The sequence below is a fragment of the Dasypus novemcinctus genome, chromosome 7 (assembly GCF_030445035.2).
Source record: "Dasypus novemcinctus isolate mDasNov1 chromosome 7, mDasNov1.1.hap2, whole genome shotgun sequence".
Classification (NCBI taxonomy): Eukaryota; Metazoa; Chordata; class Mammalia; order Cingulata; family Dasypodidae; genus Dasypus; species Dasypus novemcinctus.
The window spans coordinates 27,456,546-27,471,177 of record NC_080679.1 but is presented as its reverse complement, the minus strand read 5'-3'; the positions used below and the strand labels follow the sequence as shown (position 1 = coordinate 27,471,177).

General features: G+C 45.8%; 1 long non-coding RNA gene across 2 annotated transcripts in view; it reads left to right on the top strand.

Annotated features, from left to right (window-relative positions):
• The window catches only part of LOC105747207 (uncharacterized), a 56,301-nt gene extending 54,155 nt beyond the window's left edge, over positions 1-2,146 (top strand). For both annotated transcript variants that reach the window (XR_001119316.4, XR_009186473.2), the window contains exon 3: positions 1,273-2,146. This is a non-coding gene — a long non-coding RNA (uncharacterized lncRNA). The remainder of the gene's footprint in view (positions 1-1,272) is intronic.
• The last annotated feature ends 12,486 nt before the right edge of the window (positions 2,147-14,632 follow it).

The window sequence follows — 14,632 nt, the reverse complement described above, 5'->3', positions numbered from 1 at the left end:
CCACCTCCAAGTATAGTTGTCATAACAAAGAGGAAAAGACTTCTCAATTCTCCTCCTGTCCCAGACTTTCAGGCAACTGACGTTGGAGGAAGAACTTCTTTTCCTTCTCTGTCTCCACTACTTTTTACTTTTTAGGTCCATTCACATCTTTTTTCTTCCCTGAATTTTATGGGCCATGGAAAAACTATGCTAAAGAGCCATGGTCTTTTACCTTTTTGGACCTGGCTGGTAGCAACTGACACTTCTCTGGAGGCTGGAAAGTGAGGAGGGTGGACACCTTCTCCCCTTTGGTCTAGTAACTGCCCCATGGACCAGACAAGGGGAGTTGAGTGGCATGATGTGTCAGCCCTCCAAGCTGAGGTTGGAAGCTTCTCTTCATATGAACTTTCAACTCTCCAAAGGTTATTCTCTCAGTAAGCAATACCTTTTCCCTCCAAGAATCCTCTTCCTTATTTAGTCAAATAATGTCTCCTACTTTAGACATTGCATCAAGGCCTATCTGACATCTCTTTAGCAAACAGGAAAACAGAAGCTAACTATTGGCTGAAATGGGATATATTAGCACTAGCTAAAAGTTACATTTTCCAAAAAACCTTGAATTCCAGAGGAAGAAGAAATATGTTCAGGGCCCCCTTAAAGCCACATACTGGGAACCTGCCCTGCCTAGAGAAATGAGAAACATATTCTGTGTTTCAGAGGTAGGAGTATATGGTTCTAGGAAATTGGAATATGTGTGAATTTATTTTACAAATCAAAGTGGCAGGTGGGGAAAAAATTCATTAAGAATGGGAAGCGGATTTGGCTCAACTGATAGTGTCTGCCTATCACATGGGAGGTCCGGGGTTCAAACCCGGGGCCTCCTGACCCATGTGGTGAGCTGGCCCACACGCAGTGTTGATGTGCACAAGGAGTGCTTTGCATGCAGGGGTGTCTCCTGCATAGGGGAGCCCCCCACACAGGGAGTGCACCCTGTAAGGAGAGCTGCGCGGTGCGAAAAAAGTGCACCTGCCCAGGAGTGGTGCTGCCACTCGGAGAACTGACGCAGGAAGATGACACAACAAAAAGAGACACAGATTCCCGGTGCTGCTGACAAGAATACAAGTGGACACAGAAGAACACACAGTGAATGGACATAGAGAGCAGACAACTGGCGGGGGGGGGGGGGGGCGGGAGGGTGGAAGGGTAGAGAAAAAAAAAATCCATTAAGAATTATCAAATACTAAGTCCTTTTGATACAAAAGGTTAACATTTTGTGTATCTCTTGACATACAGGAAGAAGTGACCACAATTCATCGTGGACAAAAAGATCCAGGCAACTTTAAAACACTTTAGAGTTAATTAGCTTTATAATCAGCATAATTTTCCTTATAGCTTCAGTTCTCGTTGCTTTTCTCTTCTGTTTTATTTGGACCATAAAGCACCTGAAAGATTGTGCCTTCCATACTGTGCTTGGAAGTAGCTGTGCATGTGCTTAAAATGGTGACTCAGACCTAGTTCCAGTCTTCCCCTCCCCTTTGTGAATCATCTCGAACCCATTCAACAGTCCGTCTTCAAATTGGGCTTTATCCTATAGGTAAGACTGGAGAGGAAGGATGTGTAGCAACATGGAAAAATTGCTTGTGGTATAATGTTAAGAAAAAGACATCTGGGAAACGGACTTTGGCCCAGTGGATAGGGCGTCCGTCTACCATATGGGAGGTCCGCGGTTCAAACCCCGGACCTCCTTGACCCGTGTGGAGCTGGCCCATGCACAGTGCTGATGCGCGCAAGGAGTGCCATGCCACGCAAGGGTGTCCCCCGCGTGGGGGAGCCCCACACGCAAGGAGTGCTCCCGTGAGGAGAGCCGCCCAGCGTGAAAAGAAAGAGCAGCCTGCCCAGGAATGGCGCCGCCCACACTTCCCCTGCTGCTGACGACAACAGAAGCGGACAAAGAAACAAGACGCAGCAAATAGACACCGAGAACAGACAACCAGGGGAGGGGGGGAATTAAATAAATAAATAAATCTTTAAAAAAAAAAAAGAAAAAAAAAAGAAAAAGACATCACATGACCCATCACATGTGACTAGGATGGTGATAATTATATATGTTTAAAAAGATACATAGGAAGAAAATCCTGGAAGAAATATACCAAAATGTGACCCATGATGGAATTGTTGATGTGTTTTTTTCTTCCCTCAATTTTTCCAGAAGTTTTAAAATGTACCTTTTTTGCAGTGTGTATCTGTTGGAAGTAGGGTGGAGGGTATATAAGTCATCCAGCTGTTGTCCTCCCTGCCTGTCTTCTTGTTTAAGAAAACTGGGTGGGAGCAGTGGGTGTTTTCAAATAGAAGGTCTGTGGGAGGGTCTCCTCATTCTCACCTTTCTCCCTACCTCTGCCTGCCCTGGTACTCTGCACACATACACATACGCACACACATACACACACACACACACTCCCTTCTGCTCCAAACTATGTGCATAGGAAGGCAGAGAGGTGCCTCTGGGAGAGGCATCTGTGTCTGTACAGCCAGCCAGTCTCCACCCTCTAACCACTGAGATGATGGGACCTCAGTGGCTGCCAGATTGGACGTGGGCGAATTGTAGAATCCACCGGTGAATTGCTCCTTTGTTCTCCTCCTAAGCTTCTAATCCTGGGGAACAGAGGAAGGAGTTTTCCTGGAACTTGGGTCTCAGCCCTCCAAATCCCTCTGTCTTTGACCCCACCCTGAGGGTTGGGGTGGGGGAGGGCAGGTGGGAAGAAGCCAAGGACTAGGTGGTGTCAAGGTTGTGAAAATGTTTAGCGATGGCCACCCATCACCTTCCTCTAAGGGCTTGAGTTACACTGACCTCCTGTTGGGGCCCATGCCCCTTCTGGTTTGGGGCCATGGTGTTTTCTCAAAGTCTCTCTGTGACCCCCTGTGCCCTTCCTGTATCATCCACCCATGGTACTGCAGTGTCCTCCAGCCTGGCAGAGCAGAAGCAGGCCCTGGATGGGAAACTGGATGGGAAATTCTAACTCCCTAGCCCATCACCCTCCCGATCATCAATTTATCCCTTGGCCTATAGGTGTTATAAATGTCTGATTTCCTGTGAGAATCATGACTGGTTAGAGTCCAGTACCAGGAGACCACATACACAATCTAGTTTCCTGTAAAAAACACTTAACTTTCCTCAGGGCTTGCAGCCACTGGCTGCTGCTTCCTTAACCTTGGAAGTGATTGCAGTGAACACGTGGCCAGTTGCAGCGATAACAATAACTGATGTTTATGTATTAGCAGCTGAATATGTGTCAGACCTGGTGCTAAGAGTGTTGGGTGGGCATTAGCTCCGACTGTCTGCATCTTGACTCTAGGTGGGGAGTTCTTTTATTTGCTCTACTTTGCAGATAAGGAAGCTGAGGCACAGAGGTAAGGAGTCTGCCCAAGATCCTGGAGCTGGAGAGCAGCAGAGCCTGCTTTGGGGGGCGAGGAGCACAGCTGTTTTTATTTATTTATTCATTTATTTATTCTGTAAAAATATTACATTAAAAAAAATATATATGAGGACCCATTCAACCCCACCACCCCCACCCCACCACTCCCCCCCCAGCAACACTCATTCCCATCATCATGACACATCCATTGCATTTGGTAAGTACATCTCTGGGCACCTCTGCACCTCATGGTCAATGGTCCACATCATGGCCTATACTCTCCCCCATTCCATCCAGTGGGCCCTGTGAGGATTTACAATGTCTGGTGATTGCCCCTGAAGCACCATCCAGGGAGCAACCCCTTGCTGTTGAGCCTACTGCCCCCTGAGCAGGGAGCATGGATGACTCGGGGACCAAGGGCCGCCACCCAGAAAGCTGCCACCTGCACAAATGGCAGGGCCAGTTACCACCGCGGTGCCACTGAATGATCAGTTCTGGTTTGATGGAACAAATGAATGGTGGAATTATTAAATATCTGTCTGAGTCAGAGACAGTGCCTTACATTCCTAGATCTGTGTAATTTACTCTGCACCCGAACAAGCCTTTCTGGACAAAGTGGAACGTGGAAGGGATGTCTCATTTGCCGTTTTCCCCAAAATACACCATCATTCCTTCTGCTTATTCTTCTACCTGAGGTCTTGCTGTCCCTTCCTCCCTGACCAGGAGGAGTTGGCTGTTCCCAAGTCACTCTCTGGAACTGCGAACTGATAAACCTCCAAGCAGCAGAGAGTGGGGGAGCTCTGAGACACAGCGTGGCCGGGATCTTGCCAGGCCTGATTTTGGCAGGTCTCTTGCCCTCTCCCAACCCAAAGAGGGTGGTATTGCATACCTAAGGTTATGAGGGTGGGGAGGAAGGAAAGCTCCCTAAACCTGGGTTTTCAGAAAGATTTCTGGCAGCCAGGACATGATGAGGAGAGGCTGCACTCTCCGGTTGAGCTGGAACGGTGCTGGCTGTGTTGGTGGATGGACTTGGAAACTGGTCGAATGGCTTTAAAAATTATTTCTTGGTGCATCTGGGTTTTTTTTTTTTACCTTGTGCCAGCTTGAACAATGCTAGCAAGCCTCTATCAAAGGGACTAAGGCTTCAGGAGAAGGAGCTCATTCCCAACTTCAGCTGGCAGGAAAGCAAACATGCTGCCCTCTGAGGCACTCCTTCCTAGCTCTGCCAACTCCAAGCTCCAGACACTGGCACTGGTGCTGGCATGGGTGAGCAGGGCATTCTGGGTATTGACATGCAAATAAGCAGAGCATAATGTGTGTGGGTGGGCAAAGGGAAGGTCTGCTTGTGGGTTTAGGGTGTTCTTTGCCCCAGGGGACTGTCAATCTCTTCCCAATTTAGTGCCTTAAGAGTAGGAGGGTAATGGCAGGGAGAAGAGAGTTCAGAGAAAGAAAAAGGAGAAAGAGAGAATGGGCAGTGGGAAAACAGCTGCCCAGGACACAATGCCAGCTCGTGTTTCAGAGGGCTTCAGGAGAGCTTGGCCAGATCTTGGATGAAACTTCTGGGCTGCCTGGGCTGCCAGTCCTGGGCCTCAAGCACGCTTTCCTCACACCTGGTCGGGGCACACTCATCGGGGACCTTGTAGCTGCCCTCAGACTCTCCCTATTGCCCCTTTTTTTTTTGTTTTTTAAAAGATTTAGTTTTTATTTATTTTTCTCCCCTTCCCTCCCCGCCCAGTTGTCTGCTCTCTACGTGTCCACTCACTGTGTGTTCTTCTGTGACTACTTCTATCCTTATCAGCGGCACTGGGAATCTGTGTCTCTTTTTGTTGCATCATCTTGTTGTGTCAGCTCTCCGTGTGCGTGGTGCCATTCCTGGGCAGGCTGCACTTTCTTTCGTGCTGGGTGGCTCTCCTTACAGGGCACACTCCTTGCATATGGGGCTCCCCTATGTGGGGACACCCCTGCGTGGCAGGGCACTCCTTGCGTGCATCAGCACTGCGCGTGGGCCAGCTCCACACGGGTCAAGGAGGCCCGGGGTTTGAACTGCATCCCTCCCGTGTGGTAGATGGACGCCCTATCCATTGGGCCAAGTCTGCTTCCCACTATTGCCCTTATGAACTGAAATAGTCTCTGCCCCAAGGACTTTAGAGGCTCTCTGTGAGCTCCTCCTTTCTCCTGCCTCTCCCTGCTCCCAGGTTCTTGGCTTGACTTTCTCTCAGGCCTCCCCTTCACCCTTCTGTCCAGCTCATTCCTTCCAACTCCCGGCAGCACCCAACTTCCCGTGCCCTTAAGCTGCGCAGGGTCAGTGGATGCCAAGACTTCTCCAAGCATGTCTGGAGGCCTCTCCCTGCCTCTGCTGACATAAAACCCCTCCAATATCCCTTACTTAAAAATCAACACTCTATTGAGTACCATTTTACTCTGGGTAGATGAAGGCCTTAACATTCAGCACCCAAATCTCAATGGCTAAGCACAATAAAGGTTTATTTCTTGATGGTGTGATGAGGGGCTCGGCGGAGGGGAGAGGAGTTGTGGGGGGTGGGAGCCTCTGCTTCATGACTCACTCGTCTACCTAGTAGCTCTTTCCATCTCCAGCTCTGTATCCTGCACTAGAGCCTCATGTTCACGTGGTGGCTGGAGTAAGGGGAAGGAGAGAACTTGAAAGCAGGGGTGGGGGTGAGGTGGAGGAAGAGAAGACTGGTTTGGTGGTGGGGGTACAATGTGGAGGCCTGCCTGCGAAGTTTTCATGAGCTGCATCTGTAGCTGGTGTTCCAGTGCTCAGTCTCATGGTGACACCCAACTTTCTGGTGGCTGGAAATATAGTCTAAGTGCTCTGGAGGCTAAAGGCAATGGTTTGGTGAACAGCTGCATGGTCTCTGCCACCAATACCCAGTCTTGTGTTTAAGAGAATAATATTGGGTGTCGTAAAGACTTACCCTCCCATTACTGAGTAGTACGTGCTCAGAACTTTGGAGACACAATTGACCCCTGGAGTTAAGAAAACACAGTTAAGTGAGGAGGCAAGTTTTCAAACCCAGGTTGGCCTGGCTCCAGAGCTGTGTGACACTGGGCTGACTTACTCTCTCTGGGCCCCCATTTTTCATCTGTGAGATGAAACTGAACATTCACCAGGGTGGTTGTGCAGATAAAAAGAGGATGCACTTAAGCCCTTAGCACAGGCCCAACACCCAGGGCTTGGTAGTTGTCTGTTACTGTGATTACTTCTTACTATCATTATTGCTGCCTCATGCCATATCCTGTGCTGGGAGCTGGAAACACAGAACTACTCCTGTCCTCAAGGGCCTTGTCATCTAGGAGCAACAGAATGTCAACAAGTAATTTCAGTGCGGTGGCATTCACCATGGTGTAGAGGAGAGATAAGCACCTTGTCTTGGGTGAGCCAAGGGAAATGGGTAGTTTCTGAGCTGTAGTTTGAAGTAGGGAGGATCTTGAGAGGTGGAGAGGTAGGAAATGGCCAATTGAGGCTGGGGCCTGGGGATTGGGGTAAAATAATAAGAACAAAGGCCTCAAGGTGGGGAAGTATGGAGAAGCCCACGTGGGGTTGATGGGTAGGGCACAGCCTTTGTACCTGGATATGTGCTGGGACATAGTGGTGGATAAAGGATAGATTAGTTGGAGCCAGATCAGTAAAACAAACCAAAACTTGACTTTGGCCTATAGACAGTTATTGGGCCTCCTTGGCAGCCTCTGGCCTTGCCTTATGCTTGCCCTGAGACCAGCCTCAGCATGTTGTCCCTTTCCAAACCCACAAATCATGGTCCAAGAGTGAGGACCCATCTAACTACACTTTGTAAATATTCTCCTTCACCATCCCTGCTTTCCTCTCCTCTGTATCCTTATTCTCTCTCTCTTTCTCCAGCCCCTTCCCTTTAGCTTCTATTGCCCCAGTCTGTAAATAGAGTTTAAACTTCCTATACCTAATGCCCCACTCCCTAAGCAGAGTTCAGGATTCCTGGACCATTCCCCTGGATCCATCTTCCTCTGGCATAGAGCAATTCAGTACTCATTTGCCTTCTCAATGTGCTTGGGAAACTCACCTTTCACCAACTTTCTGTAAAACAAGGGTCTACATCCTCTCCATACTCCCTAAGAAGTAAGTACATGTTTTTTCCCTGTTAAACACAGATGAATTGGTCTTCTACTCCATGGAAGATAGTGTGTGGTGGTCAATAGGCTGTTCACGGGCTAATTGGGCTGTTACCCTTCTCTACCCTCTTCAATTTAGATGCACTCAACAACTTGTTTTTGACCAGTGAAATGTGAATTAAAATGAAGTGTGTCACTTCCCATTAGAAGCCATAAAAGCTAATGTGGGATTCTCCATAGTAGATAGAGGGTAGGCATATCAGTGGATGATTCTCCCTCTATCACTGAACTCACAATGTTCAAGATGCTGGCAGATCCATCGGCCTGGGCCCTGGAGGAAGGAAACATGGAGCAGAGAGCAAATCTGCAATGAACACATGATATAAAACAAACCTTTGTTGTCTTAAACCTCTGAGATTTGGGGGTTGTTTGTTACCAGAGCATAACAGGCCTGTCCATTCCGACCAATGTACCTGGTGATTGGCATTCAGCGGGGTCCATCCTAGCAGAAGTTGTCCACACTCAATGTGTAGTATGAAAGGCTTTCTGGTGAGAAGGATGATCATGGGCATGGCAGTGAGAAACAGTCTCAGTACTGCAAGAGTGGACACTCTTAGTGTGTGCTCCAGTTAATTTTGGGTGTTCACATATGGGCTGTCCTCCAAAGACCACAACGTGGAGGCCTCTGCCTTTCCTCTTTTGTTCCTGCATTCTGGCCCTGACTGCACAGTCTCTCTTCAGCTGTTTGTGCCAAGTGACTCTACTAGGGTGTGAAGACATCTTAGGAACAAACTTTGTATCGGTAGATGATTTGCTTGTTTAAACCTTATGTGCTGGGAAGTGGATTTGGCTCAATGGAGAGAGCATCCACCTACCACATGGGAGGTCCAGGGTTCAAACCCAGGGCCTCCTGATCCACATGATGAGCTGGCCCACGCACAGAACTGATGAGAGCCGCCCAGTGCAAAAAAAGTGCAGCCTGCCCAGGAGTGGCACTGCACACACGGAGAGCTGACGCAGCAAGATGACACAACAAAAAGAGACACAGATTCCCAGTGCTGCTGACAAGAATGTTTAAGCGGACACAGAAGAACAGACAGCAAATAGACACAGAGAGCAGACAACTGGGGAGAGGGGGGAGGAAGGAAAGGGGAGAGAAATAAATAAAAAATAAACCTTATATGCTGGCTGGAGGCTGGGAAGAGAATGGGAAGAGGGCACAATGAGAAAAGGGAACAAGGAAAGAAATAAACCAATGAACAAAGAGAGGCTTCTTGCAGGGACCTGTACTCACAAGACAATGATGCAGAATGAAGGGGAGGGTACTCAACCTCTAGTGGCCCAGATCTCCCCAAGAAGATTATAAATTATATCCAGCTTGCAGGCTCTGTGCTAGAAACTGAATTCAAGGATAATTAAGACATGGTTCCAGGTCTCCAGGAACTTCCAGACAGATCTGTAAATTCTGAATTAAAGCATGGTGTGCTTAGTATCATTGGTGTCTACAAGTGGGATGAGTGGGAATAAAGCGGTTCAATGGCAAAACTTCTGAATTGCTATGGGTTCTGGGGAATGAACAGTCGATCCATTTCTGTCCAAGTCTCCAAGTAGGAACTTCCCTTTCCCGCCAAAAGGAAGTTGAAAGGCTCCTCCCAACAAAGCAGCAGAGAATACTGGCTGTAAAGCAAACCCTGGGGGTCTGAGATCTTAATGCCCAGATTAGAGAGCAAGCTAACAGACTGTGCAAACAGATCCAAGCCATTAGCAGTTGTTAGTAAGGCAGGTCCTCCCTCCCTTCTTCCCTCCCTCTCTCCCTCCTTCCTTCCTGCAGTTTTTAAAAACAAACTCTGAACAATTTGAAATTCAATAACTGAGAACTGGAGATATGGGTAAGATGTTGGGAGTGGGGTGCACAGGGGAGGCTGGGAGGAACTGGAAGCATGGTGTGCAGGACGTGAGGTCAAACCTGAAGAGCCCCCTCCCTAGCTGAGGCTTTTCAATGACTCACATGGAGAGGGAAAACTGGAAGATGATATAAGAACAGCCCCAAGCCTCATGGTTGCATTGGCTTAGGATAAAGTTAACTTTTTAGTAAAATATCTGTAGAACTCATTGCAGTGTTTGGGCTCTGCCTTTCTCATCAAATCCTTTTACCATCTTCAAAAGTGCAGCATTAAAGAGTTGCGGTATAAGATGATTGTTACCAGACTGTGAGAACCTTGCTCGACAATCAGACAAAATTCTGACTCCTACAGTTGGCAAAAGCAAGCAAACAGCCCTCTTTCAGTATTTTTGTTCTAGCAAAGCTTATGTTGGTCTGAGAGGGCCTCTGTTTATGAGGAGGTATGTGTCAAGTTCAGTGATGGATCAGAGGAGGGCCTGGTCTACTCCAAAGGGGCTGGGAAAGTTCTCCCCAGGAAGAAGATTATTGAATTGTATTGCAGGGATGAACAAGGTCTTTCAGGCAGAGATGAACCAGCCTGGTGAAGGCAGGAAGCTGTGAGTGGATGGGATTGGTAAAAGCTATCACTGCTATGGTTAGTCCAAAGGCTTATTTTACCATTTTGGGATAATATGCAGTCTAATAAAAGGATCAAGATTTGACAATCACAGTCTGGTTTCCCCCAGGGAGACTGGCTTGATTTTCACATAGTCATAGTATATCCATTCTTAATGTTCCAAATATAGGCTGTGGTTTTAGAGTGGAACTGTCCTTTCTTGGCCACCAGGCCTTTCTCTGATGAGTCCTGTCTTAGCTTGCCACAGGGCTGCCAATTCAAAGTACCAGAAATGGGTTTGCTTTTGCTTTTCTTGAAGGAACTGTGGATTGAATCCAGGATCCTGTACCTGGGAAGCAGGTGCTCAACACTGAGCTATATCCACTCCCCAGTGCGAATTGGTTTTTTCGTGTGTTTGTTTTTTTAGGAGGTACTGGGCCTCAAACCTGGGACCTTACACTTGGGAAGCAGGTACTCAACCACTTGAGCTATATTTGCTCCCAGGTTTGCTTTTTTTCCCTTCAGCTTTTTGTTTTTTATTTTTTCTTTTTAAAAAGATGCATAAATCAGACAAAACATTACATTAAAAAATATAAGAGGTTCCCATGTACCCCACTCCCCACACCCCCCACTCCTCCCACATCGACAACTTCTTTGATTAGTGTGGAATATTCATTTCATTTGATGAGTACATTTTGGAGCATTGCTCCACATCATGAAATAGAGTTTATGTTGTAGTTCATACTTCATTCAGTGGGTTATGGCAGGATTTATAATGTCCTGCATCTGTCCCTTCAATATCAATGAGGACAACTCTAAGTCCCCAAAATGCCCCAATATCACATGCCTTTTTCCCTCTCCTTGCCTTCGGCAACTCCCACGGCCACTGTCTCCACATCAATGATGTAATTTCTTCCATTGCTAGAGTCACAATAATTCTATAGTAGAATTATATATAGTAGCAACCAGGCTTGCTTTTTTTTAATTTTTAAGACTTTTTATTTTTTATTTATTTCTCTCCCTTCCCCTCCACCCCCCCCCCCCAGTTGTCTGCTGTGTCCATTTGCTGTGTGTTCTTCTGTGACCGCTTCTATCCTTATCAGCAGCACCAGGAATCTGTGTTTCTTTTTGTTGTGTCATCTTGTTGTGTCAGCTCTCCGTGTGTGCGGCGCCATTCCTGGGCAGGCCACACTTTCTTTTGTGTTGGGCTGCTCTCCTTATGGGGCACACTCCTTGCGCGTGGGCTTCCCCTACGTGGGAGACAACCCTGCGTGGCAGGGCACTCCTTGTGTGCATCAGCACTGCACATGGGCCAGCTCCACATGGGTAAAGGAGGCCCGGGGTTTGAACTGCGAACCTCCCATATGGTAGACAGATGCCCTATCCATCGAGCCAAGTCTGCTTCCCCAGGTTTGCTTTAATAGTGGGAATTTTTTGGGTGTAAAAACTTACAGTTCTGAAATATCCAAATCAAGGCACCATCAGAGATGCTTTCTCACCAAAGTCAGCTACTGTTGATCCTGGTGTCCTGCCACATGGTGAAGCAAGATGGCGGGTGATCTCTGCCGAGGTCTCTGCCTTCCCCTCCAGGCTCACCGGCCCGGCTCCCAGAGCTCAGCTGTGAGCAACCAGACATAGGGCTTGTTTCTTTCATGCCTCCTCTCTCAGTCAGCTGCTCTGCTTTCTTTCCAGGTTCAGCTGTGAGTTATCAGGCATATGGAAGGGATCATCTCCTCAGCCTTGAGCTGCTCTATGGGCCCAGCCTCTCTGGGGCTTCGTGCTTAAGTTTTGGCTGCTCGTGATCTTTGAGGCCTCTCTCACATAGCAGGGTAAAAAATGGCAACTTCCTTTGTATATCCATTTATATCAGACCCTGCAAGAGGGCAGAGACTCAAGCTGGCTCCCACCTCACTGAGGTAGTCCAGTCAAAGGGTCTTACACCCATAGGAATGGATTAGTTCAAAGACATACTCTTTTTCTTTTTGGGATTCATAAAAGAACTTCAAACTGTCACAGTTCCACTCCAACCCAGATACAGTTTCTGTCCAGCATCTCTTTAGCAAGACTTTCTTCCTGGGCCTTTGGTCTTCTGTACAGTCTTTCTTTATAGTTGATGGCACTATAGGATTGTAACTCGCATCCTAACTAATGGTGCATCTTACAAGGGATGGATTTTAGATTTAATTAGTTATCATTGGTTAGTTGATGGACTTCTCCAAACCCACTGAAGCAACACCATCTTCAAATTTTCATATGAGTTTCTCTAATTTCCTTTTGTTTTTGTCTTTGCTTCTATCACAGTCATAAGCTTAAATGGATGCTGTATTAGTTAGATAAAGGGGTGCTGATGCAAAATACCAGAAATGGGGTTGGTTTTTATAAAGGGTATTTATCTAGGGTAGGAGCTTACCGGACCATAAAGCATAAGTTACTTCCCTCACCAAAGTCTATTTTTACGTATTAGAGCAAGATGACTGCCGACGTCTGCGAGGGTTCAGGCTTCCTGGGTTCCTCTGGGCTCAGCTCCTCTGTTTTCTCCACAAAGTCAGCTATAGACTATGAGGCTCTCTAGGCTTTGCCTCTCTCCACAAGATCAGCTGTAGACTATCAGGCAAACAGTTCCGTTTCTCTCCCTGGGGCTCCAGGTTCAGCATTAAACTCCAATATCAAAACTCCAACATCAAAAGCTGGCAACTCTGTCCTTTGCCATGCCTTTAATCTATGAATCTCCACCCACCAAGGGGCAGGGACTCAATGCCCTCATGATGTGGCCCGATTAAAGCCCTAATCATAACTCAATCAGGTCCAGGTACAGATCAGATTACAAACATAATCTAATATCTATTTTTGGAATTTATAACCATATCAAACTGCTACAGATGCCACTTAGCTACTTGTGAAGCAATGGTGAAATTAGCATTCTAAAGACTCTCTTTGCCTTAGATAACCTTTTCCTTGGTATTGAACTTCAGATTAGGATTTAATATGCAATAACTTTTTAGAGGATAATGTAGTAAAAAATAAGAAAAGGACTCAATATTGTACAACAAATGATAGTCTTAATAAGTCATGATACACCGATATGACAGAAGGCCATCTACCCTAAAAATTTATGCTGGCAAAGATCTACATAATGACATGAGAAAATGTTAATGTCTTATTAATTTATCAGAAAAGAAGGTTAGTAGTAGGCACAGTAGATACAGCACAATCCTGATTATGTTAAAACATGTGGATACACAAAGAATATGAGTGAGTTTTCTTTTCTTCTTTGTGCTTTTAATCTGTTTTCTAAATTTCTGTAATGAACTCACATTGCTTTTATAATAAAAAAAGTATGTTAATAGCACAACATTGTGAATGTGATTAACCCCACTGAATGGTATGTGTTGAGGATTGAACTGTGTCCCCTACAAAAAGCATTAAGGGCCCAACACCTGGTTCTGTGGGTGTGAACCCATTTGTAGACAGGATCTTTGAAGATGTTATTAAGTTGTGCTAAAGAGAATTGGCTAGGCCTTAATCCAATGTGACGGAGGTCCTTATAAACAAAGCTGTAAGTCAATAGAACCTGGAAGAGAAGGGAGAAGACACTACCATGTGCATTGCCGTGTGATAGAAAAGCCAAGGAACCCCAAGAATTGCCAGCCATCCAGAAGATACTGACTCTAGGAGGAAGCAAGCCTTCTGGCCTCTGAAACCATGGGCCAATAAATACCTGTTGTTAAGCCAACACATTATATGACATTTGTTTTAGCTGTCCAAAAACCAAAACAGTTGATATGGAAAATTTATGTTGTATATATGTTTCTGCCATTAAAAAAAAAAAGTGACTAAGAAGAGAATAACCATTAAGTGCAATACATGATCCAGGGGGGATTTCTAATGGAGAGGAAAAGGCTCAAAAGGATATTATTGGGACATAGGAAAAAATTTGGAATATAGACTATAAGCCTTATTTCAATGTTAAATTTCTTGAATTTGACACCTGTACTTCAGTTTGCTATGTAAGTGCACATCCTTGTTTTTAGGAAATGTACATGGAAGTATTGTGTATTCAAAGAGATGATATATGTAACCTACTCTTAAATTTTCATAAAATAGATAGATAGACATATAGGTAGAATAAAGGATAAATAGATGGATAGCTAGAGAGCAAATGTGGCAAAATGTTAAAATTGGTGGATCTGGGTATGGGTGGCAGTATATTGGAGTTCTCCGTGTGAGTGTTATATTATTTTTGTAACACCCTGTAAGTTTGAAGTCATTTCAAAATAGTTTTTTTTTAAAGCCACATGAATCTGTTGTTACCTTTTAAATAAAATTGAATTTTATCTCCTAAAAAAAAGACATAAAAGTATGTTAAGTTCACTATACGTATTTGAGAGATGAGAAATTCTTCACCATGGCTTTTTAGGATAAGGCAGGACTTGTAAAACTTTTTTTTGGAATTGTACAGTCCTAAAAACAGAGAGTAAGAGTCTTCACAAACTGTTTCCTGAAGATAGTCAGCTCTGGCAGAAAGAACGGCAACTTGCTGCTGAGCTTCAAGATGGACATTGAAACCAGAGGTTATGGCCCTGTCCTTCTCCTACAAACCATGATACAAACAAAAATAAAAGTGATAGAGGGGCT